Source organism: Zeus faber (genome assembly GCF_960531495.2).
Source record: "Zeus faber genome assembly, chromosome: 7".
NCBI lineage: Eukaryota > Metazoa > Chordata > Actinopteri > Zeiformes > Zeidae > Zeus > Zeus faber.
In genome coordinates this window covers 21,068,245-21,082,823 of record NC_137203.1, presented here as the reverse complement: position 1 = coordinate 21,082,823, position 14,579 = coordinate 21,068,245, and the positions used below count along the sequence as shown (strand labels likewise).

The window sequence follows — 14,579 nt, the reverse complement described above, 5'->3', positions numbered from 1 at the left end:
TTAGCGGGGTTTTAAGGGGAATGACATTGAATACCAGTTCCTATTCACACACGCTTTGAATTGATCTTTATAGGTCATAAAATTCCAAATCCAAGGACAAAAATCACCCCAAAAGTTGCCTTTAAAAAAAAAAAGTCTGGTCCAATTTTCCATTAAGAACATTAATAGTTTAGTTATATATAGGTTGGGGTTTTTTTGTAGGTTGAATAGTTTACACCATTGTTACAGTTTTAGCTCCGTGTTTGTGCGGAATTGTAGAAGCGGAAGCTTTGCAGTAGCCATGGGCGCGAGCCACGCTAGGCATACTAGTTATCAAATCAATATTCTGTCTCAATGTGTTATTTTATTTATTAAATAGCCGTGTAATAAGTGGGATAAAGTGCAGCCAGCGTTCATTATCCCATACATATCGCCCAGTCCTTCTGTGCCCTTGTGTATGTATGTGCATGTAAATGCATTTGCGTGGGTGCGTGTGTGTATCTGAGCACATGTGTGTATCTGAGCGTGTTTTTTAGGGCGTGGGTAAGAAAATTCTTTCTCTCACACGTCGCACGATTCAATCATATTCTTATGCCAAATGCCTAAAAAGAACAATTAATCCATGCACTATACCTCTCTTACTCTACTTCCCGTTTGACTTCAATTTCCTCCTACCCATGGCGTTCTAAACTTTTTATGTTTCTGCACTGCAACTTTGCCAGGAAAGTAATTACAGTTTGAGGGAAGCCGTGCCTATTAGACGCAGGATGAAGAGTTGAAGGGACAACGCTCAATTAAGCCGAGCAAAACATTAGTGGATCACTTTGGCTGTACCGAAGCCTCTATTGGATTTAAGCGACCGGATTTAATTCACACCCAGCCAGCCGTGACTTGTTTCTTGTGTCGGTTTCGGCTGCGAGCAGGAGAAACACGGCGGCGCCGCTTGCGATCAACCCAGGCTTTTCACCCCCCTTTGGAAATGGCACTCGGTATAGGAGCCGAGCAGAGCCATCTGAACTAGGGATGTTAATAATTAACCGTTAAACCATTAACCAACAATAAGAATTGTAATACTATCAGTTAAACTGTTAGAAAAAGAATATTAAAAAAAGTAATGAAAAAAGATGTTAAATGAGGCTATACAATCTATTTCTTGTATACAACTCATGGGGGCGACACATGCATCTAGGGCTGTGACCAATATCACGGTCGCGTGACGTCACTGTGCCGTTGAGCTCATACACCGCAAATAACAAAATAAAATATATGTATTTTTTTGTATTTCATTTTTTTGCTGGTGAAAGTCACAGCAGTGATATGAAATATGAACACAATCACAATAACACACCATTGTGTGTACCTCAGGCGCATGGTGAAAAAGGGCACGAGTTCCTCCTTGCCCCTTCCCCGTCCCTCCAAATGTTGTTTTATTTGGAAAAACGGCTCCAAATACGAAACGGCTCTCTGCGACACACGGAGAGCTGTGTTTGCGTATAAAAATATATTTATCATTCCCCTTATTTGTAAATATAATTTGGAAAGTCCAATAAAAAAAGAACGTAATTTGTTTTTTGGGGGGGAGGCAGTGCCATGACATTTTAATATTGGGAGATAACGGTTAATGATCGGTTAACGGGGCTCGGCTATCAGTCAGAAAAAAAAAATCTAAATGAGCATCCCTAGTCCGAACGGTCGCAAAGGATTCATCTCCAACGTTCATTAGCGTAACGTGAGACATCTGAATCATTTGAGGTGTTTAAAAACTAATTTGCACTACCTAATGGAGTTTGACTAAGAGTGAGGGCGTTGAGGGACCCCCACCTATCTGCCGCCCCTGAAAATAACAGCCATTTCGTGGTATAACTTATCAGTCAGGAAAAACTTTTTGGACTAATTATTTAGTTTCCTAATAGTCACAGATGGTTAAGCAGCTGATATGATCAAACAACGGAGGCAGCGTTCTAACAGTGTTTGTTTGTGGGTTGAATCCCCAAACAAGCCGTCCTATCACGGCTCTAACGTGGCCACGCCACCTGTGCAAAAACAACAGAGGAAGATGTCACTGACTGTCAGCGTTGACTCCCTTTTCTTTCTTCGCTTCTTTTTTTTTCTTCCTAATTTTTCTTCCTTCTTTTCTCAAAATCCACCTTTCCTTTTTTCTTACTTTCCCTCTCACCATACCTATTTAGCATAATATGGCACCCCACCAAGTCGTCGTTATTTGCATAATAACAATCAGACAGTGTCTGTTTTATCGGGAATTTATTTTATGAAGGCTTACTATGGTTTAAAAAGGTTTTGGGAAAAGTCAATTAATGTCATTTTGAATAGCGATGATGATATGATGTCTTGTTTTGGATGTGAGTTATCACTTATCAGAAATCACTTTTGAATATTCCTTCTGAAAAAACACATACGTTTGAATATCTAATACAATTAAAAAATGTTACAGTTTGACCAACTTTTGGCCTGTGTGATTGGGCGTCAGGCCTGGGGTATCGTGCAAAATTTCAGTTGTCCAATCGCGGCCACCAGCCACCGCCTCCCCCTCCGGGGAGCAGAGACCCAGTCTGGGTCTGGGGGGATGGCTCCTTTCTCCGGGATACTTAAGCGATTCGGGCCTTTTATTTTGCTCCTCCACTCTTTATCCTTTGTTGTGAGAGTTTAGAAAGCGGCCCCGAAAAATGGAAAAGAATGAGAGAAAAAAAAAAGGCCTAATTAAGTGATTGTTTTAACCGAACCTCCACACTGCCCCCCGGTGAGACCGGTTGCTCCGCCCTGGGCCACGATGCTCTATGCGGGGCAGGTGCTGCTGGCAGAGCCCGTGAAACAGAGTAGAGTCCGGACGGAGCCTCTTCCAGTGGACGTATGCACGCAGCATTTTTTATAAAAAACATTTCTGCTGAAACACTGCATATTTTATTTATCGAATGTTAATTTACGGATTCTAACATATATATATATATATATTTTTTTTACAATTCAAATAGCATTGGAATATGGAACCATCATTTTACAGCTCTAATCTACAGCAGATATCACCGAAACTGAGTATGAGAACATTTCATAGTCCAAGAAGGTCTCTGGGGCTTAAATCTCTTTCTCATACAACATCTCTGATCACTACATCTGTACTCTATTTACCATTTGAAAGATCCAGGGATTTTTGGGGCTTTTTTTGTCCACCTCCCGACATTGTTTATTTTGAGAGAAACATACTCTCCTCTCCCTTCACGAGAGAAGAGAAGAGTGAGTGGGACGCGAGCGGCGACGATGAAACCCCCACCCCGAAAAAGGTTGACGCGTTCGCATCGATTCGTCACCGACGCGGCGGAGGCGGCAAACTACCCCCGACTCCTCCCGCGACAAATGTACGATTTTCCTGATAATCACCTCTCGCCCCCGCCTGTGCTATCTATGTTCCCGAGCCCAGCCACTTCCGCTGACCTCCCCGTCTGCCGCCAGCCTCCTCATCGAGACGTATGAAACGGGAAGGTTAAAGCTCCTTATGTTTTCCGCTGCGTCGGGCTATCCCCGCCGAGGTCAGCGGCTCGACGGGGGAGAGAGAGAGAGAGAGAGAGGGGACGACGGCGACACGAGAGGCGTCGCCGTGTTGTTGTTGAGAGGGAGACAGAGAAGGCCGCCTCCGGAATTCAATTACCCCTCCAGACGCCGCTGGTTAGCGCCGGGGGCGACAATGTTCTCTGTTCTCTTGAAGGGTGATTCTATCCCGCGCCGAGGTGTTCGCGGTAATTGTCGCCATGTGATGTATTCTTAAAGTGACAGAAAAGTCACCTCCGTCCGTCCGAGCACTGAGCGATGTTGGGCATCTTCTAACTCGGGCTGACGGGACGTTTATTCTTGTTATCTTCGCTCATTTCCCCCAACCCAACACAGCTCAATACAGTTTGATTTCCGATAAGGCTTACTTATTTTCTGAGGTGACAAAACGGTAGATAATTTATCTGACAAATCACTTATAATTACCCTTTTCTTCCTATAATCAAGAGCGGTGCCACGATCAAAAAGCTTCATGTGGTTAAATACATTCATCCCAAATAGGAACCGTGCTCTTAATTGCATGTCGAGTCTCAGCGTGGAACATGAGTCTTGTCTCTTCATTTTTGGATACATGGAACATCAAAGGATACCTCAGTCTCTCAAAAAGCCCTTTTTGCCACATTCCACCGTGATCGGTACGAGTCTTTCGCCCCAAACCAAGTCCCAGTTTGAGTCCGGCACAGAAAACTATCAGTGGCTCCACCGGAGATATGTTGATAAAAGCGGGAGAAGATCATTGCACGACAGGCCTGTCTCCCTGGGGTACGTCTGCCTGACTCCAAACAGGCCATTCGCAGGCAGCCAAAGCCCATTTCATTTCAACACTGCGGGGAGGGACGGAAGAAGGGATGGAAGAAAGAAAGGAGAGAGAGAGAGAGAGAAAGAGAGAGAGAGAGAGAGCGAGGAAAAGAGGAAAGGGGAGAGATAATGAGCCAAGGGGAGAGAAGTAATGTGGGGGCTCGAGGAAGGAGGGATGGAGGGAAAGCGGGAGGGAGGGAAGGTTGCGGGGATCGATTGGGGGCCGTAAAGCTACTGCAGCAGGGTGGAGGTTAGCGCTGTGGTGGCAGAACTATGGATCCTACAGCGGGGAACCTTCTCTCTCATTCTCTCTCTCTCTCTCTCTCTCTCTCTCTCTCTCTCTCTCTCTCTCTCTCTCTCTCTCTCTCTCTCTCTCTCTCTCTCTCTCTCTCTCTCTCTCACTCCAAACACCGAAAGACAAGGATTCACCGGCCAAAACGCTCCTAGGTCCAAGAAGTGCTTTTAAAGAATGCAGGCACGCCCGGCCTGGCTTTATTATTTATCTTACACTTTAATAAAAGGTGACGACTCTGCGCGCTTTTAAGCCACAAGAGAAGTCACCCAATCAAATGACACTAATACTCTCCTTCTTCTTGGACTCGTCACCGGAGTGCGTCAGACACCAGATTGCCATGTTTTCACCTTGTGGTCCGTTCAATTCACTCCAGGTGGAGAGCGGCACTTATTCAAACACAGTTAAATATTTGAAAGGATTTCAAATGCAGTGAGCTTGGCTGAGGCCCGCGCGGCATATTGCACCATCCCCCCACTATCCCCCCCACCCCCCCCTCCGTCCAGTCTCTATGGAGACGCCGAGCTGACACACCACCGACCGCCTCTCGAGGTCTGAAGGGAAGTGGAATCTGGAAGGAGAACAAATGGTGAAGGTGGAGAGGGGGGAGGTAGGGGAGAGGGTGTGTGTGTGTGTGTGTGTGTGTGTGTGTGTGTGTGTGTGTGTGTGTGTGTGTGTGTGTGTGTGTGTGTGTGTGTGTGTGTGTGTGTGTGTGTGTGTGTGTGTGTGTGTGTGTGTGTGTGTGTGGGGTCGCTTATTTGTCACACCTGGTTGGAGGTCTGCTGCAGCTGTCTGATATTTCTTCCCATAATCCTGTGCAAACAGACAACAGAATATTCCCTTTCTTTCTTCCTGCCTTCCTTCCCAGCGCTCCCTCATTCTCTCCATCAGACCGTCTCTCACGCTCTCTCTCTCGCTCTCTCTCTCTGTCACTCCCTTCATCCCTCCGTCCGCCTGATGGATCTCATGTTTATTTAGTTGGGTTTGCCGGGTCCGTAGAGTGATGGTGGAGAGCCTATATTTGGATGAACTTGCGTTCGGCCCATCCACGGGTTCTATATGTAAGCACACACACACACACACGTGTGTGTGTGTGTGTGTGTGTGTGTGTGTGTGTGTGTGTGTGTGTGTGTGTGTGGAAACAAGTGAAGAAGTACTCAGATCTTTTGCTTGAGTAAAAGTACAAATACCCCAAAGACACAAAATGACTAGTTGAAAGTACCACATTGACATTTCTACCAATATAAAATACTTAACGTCCTGTTAATTGTACTTAAGGTATTAAAAGTAACAGCACTGCAGTACACTGCATTTTTATCCTCGTTACAACTTACAACAAACTTTTGCGACGGTAAAATCAACAGTATATCAGCACTTTGATCGATCCAGTTCCTGATTTATACATATATATTTATTTTTGTTTGTCTTGTTTTTGATATATATATATATATATATATATATATATATATATACAGTGTATCCTGATTAAAGAAAAAACACCAAATGTCACATGACATGTAAGTGGGGGCTAGAGTACAAAGCATAGATATTTGCTTTGAGATATAGTGCAGTAAAAGTCAAAAGTCACTGAAACTGAAAATAGTTGAAAAATGTACTTCGGTGCAGCAACACAGTATTTGTACAAACGGAGCGTCCTGGGCGTGAAGGGGTTTCTGGGTTTGTCCACCCATGGACTGCAACCCCACCCTCCACCCCACTACAGTGCGACCAAACCAAACCCAGCCCGGCGAGCAGCACTGCGTGTATGTATATGTGTGTGTACACTATCGATTGTCTCGAGGAATCAATGCAACACTTCTATCTTTGATTTATTTCCCCCGGTCTCCGGGCTCGCAGGGTGCTCTCTGATTGAGTTCTCTGGCCACTGGCTTTCAAAGTAGGGAGCTGAGAGACAATCGATCACTGTGTACAGGTAACCTGACCCAGTTTGGGAACCCGTGCACCGGGGCTTTTGCTTTTAGAAAACATACTGGACGCCTCCCCCTCCCGTCCCATCTCCCCACCTCTTTCTTTCTTTCATACTTACACACGCACACACGCACACACACACACACACACTGGCGCAAAGTGCCCTACATCAAGCCGAAACAGCGTGCTCTGCTGTATCTGACAACCCAAGTCTCCACGAGGGGAAACAGTAGTGAGGAGAGACTGACTGGCCCAGATGGCATTACTCCGTGGCTTCAGAAGGAAGGAAGCAAGCTGGAAGGAATCAGGCTTGAGCGCTTTTATCATCAGCCTCACAGAGCCACACTCACACACTCCCACACGCACACACAGGTAAACACAAAAAAACAATAATTTCTCCCAGCCTCATAATTACGCTCTCAAGGTAATACCTGGACTCTGTTCAATCTCTACAGTTACCATTTTGACTATCAAAGTGTCTTTCCCGCTAGTTGTAAGTGCCGGTTTTGCAAGCGAAGCGCATGTCAATTGTTGACCTTTTTTCCTCGTGCGTGGCTATGCACGCACGGTTTGCTGCAGTATGGCCGCTTTAATCAGAACTTGGCTACTGCAGGGATGTGCTGGCTACACATGAGAGCGAGCAGTGACTTGGGCCGAGAGAAAGAGAGAGAGAGAGAGAGAGAGAGAGAGAGAGGGAGAGAGAGAGAGAGAAATTGTAATATGGTGATGGAATTTGAAAAGAGGAGTGGAGCGTGTCCTGCGTGGATTACTGTACGTGCATTTACCTCCCCGGCTCTAATCTCAAAGGAAACATGGTGTATGCCAGGCACGGCACCTCTGACCCCCCACATTCACTATCTTCACAACGTTACGTACGGGGTGTCGTGCTTATCTCCACAACGCTGTGTGGGGGGTGTGGAATTTTTCACATGGGACCTGTTCTCTCCCGGTTTTTGACGAATCTATCGTTATTTTCTCTCTCTTTTTCTCTCTCTCTCTCTCTCTCTCTCTCTCTCTCTCTATCTCTCGCTCTCTCTCTCTCTCAATCGATCCCTCATGCTTTTGATCAGGGCTTTATCTGCGCTCCGAGGTGTTTTTCCACATCTGACGGCAGCCGTTCACTTCGCTAGCGCTAGCACTTCGCCACAAAGTGGCTTGTTCCCGTAATTACAAAAAAATAAACACTGCCATTTCGCTGTTGACCTACTAAACTCTTGTCAAGTTAATTAATTTTTTTGTTCGCCGTGTGTACATTTTCTGGAGGGCTATTTGTCCGTTCCGCCGGAGTATTTAGGTAGTTTACATACCCTTGAATATTCAAGTCTTCCAGCTTCATTTTGCATTCGTTTTTTAATGACTTTGAATGAAGGCGTTGCCTGATGTCAATGGCGGGTGGACTAGAGGGAGGAAGAGAGTCGCTGAGGTGACAGAGAGAGGAATAGAACGAATTAGAGAGTATCACAAACACAGGTATTCAGCCATGACACCAGCAGTGTCTCCTCCTAAAATAACGCGGTGTCATCTGCGTATCGTGCGAGCTGGGTTATAACTGAATGCCTCGTGGGCCACCGTGCCCTTTTGGAACACCGTGAATCCCGGTGAGTGCCTGTAAGTGCTGCCAAACGGGCCGGCGCTTGTCCAGGTGCATTCAATGAAAAAATAGCTTGAGGCCCCGTGGATAGCGTGGACAATAGCGTCCCGAGGAGACCGGGGGGGGGCTGTTCTCTTCGGGGTCAGCGGCCGAAGGTGAGATGACAGAGCAGATTGCACCACCAGCGGAGTGGGCGAAACGGAAGGAATGAAACACATAAAAAATTTCAAGTCACGGCGCTCCGGTTTGAAGATGTGCAGGCCGCCTCTGTTACCATTTGTTGAGTTGCACGACACGGAAAACTGACGGCGGGTGTCAAAAGGAGAATAATAGTGGAATACCGCGGCTGCCAAGGTCTATTGTTTGCTTTGGCATTTAACACTCATCAGCTGACAAAGAGAAACACGAGGCCGCGCTGTTCTATTGATTGGACCGGGGTCAAAATCCCATGCGCCGGGTAAACGAGCGCTGGGGGGGGGGGGGGGCGGTGCGCAATGACAATCTGTTTATATGAGAGCAGAGAGCAGAAGACGAGAGAAGGAGGATAAAGATAAGCGAAGAGGAGAGGGGAGGGGCGAGGGAGTCGGGATCAGAGTGGCGATAAGAGCGGAGAGGAGGAAAGTTAGTTGGCGGGGGTCTGGTCAGGGGAAACCGGGTGAGGTTGGTAAGCAAATTGAGGAAAAAGCGATTGAGAAAAGAAAGTGGAGGACGGGTGCAAAGGAAAGAAGAAAATGGGAGTCCTTCCACCATTTCCTTTTTTTGTTTTTGTCTTCATCTTTTTGCAGATAAGTGCTATTATGTTCCCACCTATTGTCTTTTGTGCTGCGTATCCATATGGTTATTATGCCTCCACTCGATGGGTGAACGACTCTCTAAGCCCCGTCTTCCACGGAGCGATAAGAGCGAACAGCAGCAATTTCAAATTTAACAGGAATTATCATCTGCGAAAGAAAGAAAAGGAGGAGGAAAAAAGAAATCAAATTCCAAGATAAAGCTCCGGGAGTGGAAAGAATCTAAGCCAGATAGGATTCTCCCCAGACGGCTCGGTTCGATGCAGAGAGGAAGCTATTAGAAGACTTTGTATTCTGATAACTCGAATGCCGTCCCCCTCCCTCCCATCCCCTCATCTCTCCCTCCCTCTCTCTTTCCTTCATCTCCTTCGCGAGGAAATGGCTTCCCAGACCGACACTCATCTGATTTGAGTCACATTGTTTGTCACGGACATCAAGTGATAGGAATAAGAATCCATATAAAAAGCCATTAGTTTTCTATTACTGCCAAACCGGACGGACAGGCTTTCGGTGCTCAGCCCAATCACTGTGTTTAAAGTGTCAGGATGGCTGAAAGCAGTCTACCTCTGTTGGGGCTCCCCCGCCACTTCCCCCGGGGGGCTGAGTGGCTGAAATGACCATAAAACTCCGTTGAGCCAGACAGCCTGTAATTTCAGCTGCGAGCGGCGCTTGGCTGAGGTATAATGGAAAGCCCGTGGAAGGCATGAAATGTGCAGCTTCTCTGTGTTGGAACATCGCTGTCCGAAACCTCTGCAAACTTTAAATTAATGTTTTTAAGCCGCCATTGTCTGAAGGAACCCTATTTCCTTTAAACAACAACAACAACAACAACAACAACAACAACAGCAACATCAGCAACAACAACAACAACATGGCGGTTGTTTGGATTCTTTAAATCTTCTGCAGCCTTTGTGTCTCCTAGAGAAACGTGAGGTTGAAAGTGGAACAAGGTGCCGTTCTGACGAGGTGGCTTTAAGCTTTTTTCTTCCCTCTGTCCCATCCCGTGCCGCCCTCTCTTATTCTCTTTAAAATGGTTTTCGGCTACAAGTTCCCTCAGAGCGGGCGGGCTAATACTACTACCTGCCTGACGGTGTGCATCCGATTCGTGAGCACGCGTCCCTCCATCTCTCCATTTGACAGCCATGGAAGAGCAAGGGAGTGAGTGTGCGTTTTTTTCAGTTTTCCGTCCTTCCTCGGCGATTGTCGTGTCCGGAGGCTCTCCGCCCGATTTAAAAGGCGGTCGGATGGAGACGGAGTCGGAGTAATGAAGTGAGTGTGACTGGGTTTTGTTTTTTTTTTCGCTGCAAGACACACGACACTGTTTGTTTCATATTCGAAGCGACAGAGGGATGTGTAGGCAGTCCATGTTTACAATCCAGTGCTCAATCCAACTCGGCAATCACATGCCAGTGTGAACGTGCGTTGTTTTGTTTTTGAGTCATGTTAATTGAGTTAATTGTCTGTCAGGAGGGTATTGTCTCAGAACACCGGAAACAAAGGAAACGTCACCTTTGATGGGAATGACGTTGTGAAGTATATCCAAGAGAAGCAGCTGCTTTCGTCCTTGAGCAAAGTCAGGGAGGCGAATATGTTTTTTCATTGTGAATGTATTTTTTATTTCATTAACTTATATAACTTATTACTTTTTGGTCTTAATCACAAGGTTTATTGCATGTTGCCAATTGTTTTCTACACCGATCAGCCACAACATTAAAACCACTGACAGGTGAAGTGAATAACATTGCTCACCTCGTTCCGATGGCACCTGTCAAGGGGTGGGATATATTAAATTGATAGAAAGGTGTCACAACACACAGTGCATCACAGCTTTCTTGATTTTTAGGTTCTATCTATCTATCTATCCATCTATCCATCTATCCATCTATCCATCTATCTATCTATCTATCTATCTATCTATCTATCCATCCATCCATCCATCCATCCATCCATCCATCCATCCATCCATCCATCCATCCATCCATCCATCCATCCATCCATCCATCCATCCATCATCTCTATATTCAAGTAATCACGGAGCCTTCAAATCGAACTAAAGACAATATTTAATCTTTATTTGTTGATAACATCAAATAAACTGAGACGCCATCAATCACTGGAGATTTCAATCCAATCTGTGATTATCAGAGCCCACGTTCACTAATCAGTTTTGGGGTTGGCGTTAAAAATAGTGGCGCTGAACCATCACGCTTTGTGCATAGAAATAAGGTTGCAGCTTGGGCAGAGGCCTTTATCGCGCTTGACCTCATTAATGTCGAATTTAAGGAGAACTCGAGGAGGTGAGGATTGTCTAAACTGGGCCTATGTCCATTTACCCTGTACACATCATTTTATTATTCTATGTGCCTACTCTGTGCTTCTTTGGATTCAAATAGTTCCAACGCACAGAAGATCAATCCATGCACCATGATAGAAAAATCACCATCCACAAATGGGGTATTTTTCTCAATGCTATTTGTACCGAGCACAATAGGAGGCAGAGAGGGCGACAAAAACAAACAAAAAGAGCATTTCAGCTCATCATTACCCTCTCTCAGAAGATACATATTTAAATAAAATATACATCTCTTTTTCTCATTTGTTTGGTTTTCCAATGAAAAATGTCCTCTCTACAGGAGGAAGATAACATCTGTATCCCTTTTATTTTCTTTTTTTTCTTCTTTTTTTATGTATTTAGTTTAGAAATATCCGGGTAGACACAGAGGATCAAACGTGTGCAGAAAAACACAAATAAGCAAAGACAATAAAACAATGTCACCGCTATCAATTCACTATTGTGCAATCACCAAACAGCATAGATTCCTCATGAACTCCTTTATGGGGTTTATAAATAAATGAGTAAATACATTTCCTCATGTTTTAAAAAGTTAAGTAATTTAAAATATTTACTGTAACTACGTAATCTAGTATAACATTATTATTATAATTATTATTATTATAATTATTATTATGGTGGAGAGGGTAGTGTGTCTCCATGACTCTTGAAAGCTACACGGGCGGGGGGGCACACCCCCTGGCAGGTTTTACCAAGCCGGACAGGTTTGAGAGTAGAGGCCAGACGAAAGTCAGCACCCGGTCCTCCACGTTGGGGGTTGGGCGTGGGGTTAACAACCTCACCCCGGGAAAAAAAGCATGTTACCGAAACGACGAGCGGAAGCCATTCCGGTAAATCAGGGCGAAAAAGAGACGGCACATCCTTGGATGTATCAATGACAGGGCCGGGTGAAATCCAGCTGGAAGCCCGACCCCTGATAACCCCGATCTTCAACACCAAGGCCAACGCCAAAGTTGGCGCCTGGAACGTACGCACGCTGTTCCAGTGTGGCCGCATGGAACAGGTGCTGAAGACTATGAAAGACTATCTCCTGGACATATTAGGTGTTAGTGAAATGAGGTGGACAGGGCAGGGGCGCCTCATGATTGATGGAGCAACCCTTACCCATGGAGTCGGCATCATCCTCTCCAGCTGCCGCATCCTCTCTGCAGCAAAAGCATTAGTTGGATGGAAGCTGGTGAGCGACCGCATCATCACAGCGAAGCTTTACACCAGACATGCCAAAGTAACCATCGTGCAAGTCTATGCCCGTACTGAAGTTGCCTCAGAGAAAGACAAGGACGCCTTTTACATCCAGCTCCAAACCGTGCTTGAAGAGATTCCCAGCTATGACATCAAGATGCTGATTGGAGACTTCAATGCAAAACTGGATAGCGACAGAAGGAGCCTCAACACCATAGTTGGACCACATGGGTCTGCAAGCTCCACAAATGACAACGGGGAGAGACTGTTGATGTTAACTAGCACCAATGGTCTCAGCATCGGCAACACCTTTTTCAAACACAAGCATATCCACAAGATGACTTGGGTGTCGCCTGGCGGCGAAACCCGGAACGAGCTGGATTATATCTGCATCAACGCAAGGTGGCACTCGTCATTGCTAGACGTTCGCTCCCACAGAGGTGCAGATGTAGGATCAGATCACTTCCTTGTGATGGGTAAAATCAGGCTGAAGCTGAAGAAGGTGCAAAAGGTGCAGCCCAAGAGTCCTTAGGGGGTGGAAAAGCTGAAGAACACCAATATATCACAAAGCTACCACGAGGAGTTGAGAAAGAAGCTTGAGGTACCACAACATCCAACAACCATTGAGGAGCAGTGGAGCCTGTTCTCCCGTGCCATCTCTGAGACTGCAGAGACAGTTTTATGCAGAAGAAGAGGTACCAACAAAGAAAGATGGATAACAGACAAGACATGGAAATTGATTGATGAAAGGAAGATGGCCAAGATAAAAAGGGAACAGAAGAGGAGGCTCCGGAATTGGAGGATGGAAGATGAGGAGTACAGGCGTCTGGACAGGAAAGTGAAGAAGAACTGCAGAAGCGACAAAAGAAGGTGGCTAGACGAGAAAGCAAGAGAGGCACAAGAGGCAGCGGAGAAGAACAACACAAAATCACTGTACAGGATCGTGCAGGAGCTAACCAGCTCCAGGAGCAGCTCCGGTGTGCCAATCAGGAGCAAGAATGGCACGGCACTTCTGAGCGACGAAGAACAGAAGGCTAGGTGGGTGGAAGACTTCAGCGAGGTTCTTAACCAGCCAACGCCTTCTACACTCTTCAGCTTTGACTGGGAACCATCAGCTGCAACCCTGAATGTTACTTCAGAGGAGATAACCGGGACAGAAGTTGCCAGAGCAATCAAGAGCCTCAAGAACAACAAGGCACCGGGTCTCGATGAGGTAGCTGCCGAGTTGTTGAAGCACGGCCAGGAGGTTGTAGAGTGCCTCACCCGCTTGTTTAACATGATCTGGCATGCAGAAGAAGTTCCTGCCGATTGGAGAAGTGGGGTCATTGGGAAGCTGCCTAAGAAAGGAAACCTCGGGGACTGCAACAACTGGCGGGGCATCACACTGCTGTCTATTCCTGGCAAGGTATTCTGCAGTGTACTGCTCCAATGCCTAAAAGAAGAGGTGGATAATTTCTTGAGGGAAGAACAAGCTGACTTCCGGAAGGGAAGGTCCTGCTCCGAACAGATCTTCTCTCTTCGCAACATCATTGAACAGTGCCAAGAATTCCAGACACCCCTCATGATCAACTACATCAATTTTAAGAAATCTTTCGACAGCATCCACCGGGAATCACTGTGGCAGATTGTCCAGCTGTATGGTGTACCACCCAAATACATCAACATCTTCAGGGCCCTGTACCACAACTCCACTTGCAGAGTCAAAGCCAACAACGGCTCAACCGAAGACTTTGACATTGTCACCGGAGTAAGACAGGGTTGTATCCTGTCACCCTTGCTTTTCATTATTGTCATCATCGCTGGTGAAATCTTCGGCATCAAGTGGGGAGGGGACAGACTGGCCGACCTGGACTTTGCGTACGATTTGGCTCTGTTCAGTCATACCCACCTTGCACTCCAAGAGATGACCAACAACCTCCATAAGCACGGGGAAAAGGTCGGCCTACGGATAAGCCAAGAAAAGACCAAGGCCATGACCGTCGGGCAGGACCAACACCCTCCACCTCTCACTCTAGGTGAACATGACGTAGAGTACGTCGAGAACTTCACATACCTTGGAAGTAACATCTCAAATACAGGAGACGTGGAGAAAGATGTATGAAC

General features: G+C 46.2%; 1 protein-coding gene across 1 annotated transcript in view; it reads left to right on the top strand.

The window, feature by feature from the left end:
• LOC307232781 (GDNF family receptor alpha-2-like) overlaps window positions 1-14,579 on the top strand; it is a 59,420-nt gene that overhangs the window by 26,087 nt on the left and 18,754 nt on the right. The window lies entirely within an intron of this gene.